The following is a 1876-nucleotide window of genomic DNA, read 5'->3' as shown; positions in this document are numbered from 1 at the left end:
CATTGCTATTTCTTTCTCAATAAAATTAACCAAAAAAGACAAAATAGTATATTATATAGATCGTTTAAAAGTATGAACAACGGGCAGAAACTTCAGTTTTTTTTTTTTTTTTTTTTTTGTTTGTTTGTTTTCTTGTTAGGTAATAGCATATTCACAATGTAATTAAAAGAGAATAAAATGTGAAAAAAAAGCCCAGCATAGAATCTTCTAAATTGTCATTTATCCTAGTTTTGTGCTTCGTTTCTATTGGAATATGATGAGAGGTGCTTGGGACAGGTGAGGAGCTTACTTCAATTGGTGCTTTCGGGGAGGGTGACCTGGGGAAAGTCCCTGCGCCTATGAAGGGGTGCTCGCTCTATGCTGACTGTGACTGAGGGCAGGGCATGGGATTTGAGCTTACCAGTGCTCTTGCCTCACTGTTCTGCAGCACTCCAGAAGTTTTAGTTCTGTGCTTCAGACTGTGTCGCTTGGATCTTTGTATTTTCATTGAGAGCTGCTTTGAAATTTGTCAAATGTCTCCATCTTGAAAATGTTTATACTTTGTGGCAGAAACATATGCCTTTTCCCCCTTTAGTTTCATGTTTGCCTCTGGTTTCTCTGCTGCATTTTCTTCTCTCTCTCTCTCTCTCTCTCTCTCTCTCGCTCGCTTGCATGCTCTGTCATTTTCAGACAGAGTCTTGCCTGTACTTCAGGCTGGCCTTGAGCTCACTTTGTAGCCCATGCTGGTCTGAACTCCGAAGGATCCTCCTGCCTCAGCCACCTGAGTGCTGGGGTTACAGGTGTGTACTATGCCTGGTTTCTCTACTACATTTTGTACAAAGAAGAATATTTCATTATCTGGACCTATTATCCATTGTGTATTCCCTAGTGAGAAACAGTTGCAGAGCTTCACCATAAGTGCATCACTGTTTGCAGGACTTTCTACACTTCACTCATTTGTTAAGGCTTCTGTTCTGTCAGACTTTTGCTTCCTGAGTGCCTGTGTGACAAAGTGCAAGTTTGATCCTAAAATATCTTCTTAAATTATGAAGATATTTTGAAGAAAATTACTGCTGGCCTCCTCAGCGAAATATTGAAATGGATTCCTGGAAAAGAAGAGTGTTAAGTACAGACTTATATATCACAATTGTTATTATAATTGCAAATTAACAAGAAAAAAATATAAACCCAAATGAAGAATATATTTTTCGTTTTCCAAAGAAGCAAATTTAAGCCTAGAAAAGAATGGTAAAACTCACTAACAAATTCACTAATGCTAAAAGTTAAATCTAAACGTGCAAGTCATGATTGAAAAATAAAAGTGCAGTAAACTCTATTACTATGGAGTCTTGATAACGTGATTACTCTATGATATTTGGTAGAAATGCCAAGTTTTCCGGCTTGTCAGAATCAATTTTGTAATTTCTACTGAAACTCCAAATACAAAAGCCTTTGGTCCAGCAATCATACTTTTTTAGGATTTATTATAAACCTCCAAGAGGTCCTATACATAAAAGTATGTTTGTAAAGGAATTTACAGCTTCAAAGATGAAATATAATAAAAGTAGATATCACATTGAATGTCATCCACCAAGGCACTGTGTGGAATAAATCCATACAGTGTACTGTTATATAGTAATTCTAGGAAATTAATTAAATTAATGCCAAAGCCAAGTGTTTTTAATAGTTTATACAAAATATGATGGAGCAAGAAAAAGCATGATGAAAGAAATTATAGCAAACAGCTCATTCAAAACAATTGACAATCTATTTTTCAATACATGCCTTTTTCTATTTGATTCCTGAATGAACTGTGTTCCTATTTTTACACTGTTTAGGACTGAACTGTGTTCCTCTGAAATTCCAGTTTTGATTTTCTAGCTCCAACTAGTACATG

Source organism: Octodon degus, unplaced genomic scaffold (genome assembly GCF_000260255.1).
Source record: "Octodon degus isolate 3935 unplaced genomic scaffold, OctDeg1.0 scaffold00202, whole genome shotgun sequence".
Classification (NCBI taxonomy): Eukaryota; Metazoa; Chordata; class Mammalia; order Rodentia; family Octodontidae; genus Octodon; species Octodon degus.
This window is presented reverse-complemented; position numbering follows the sequence as displayed.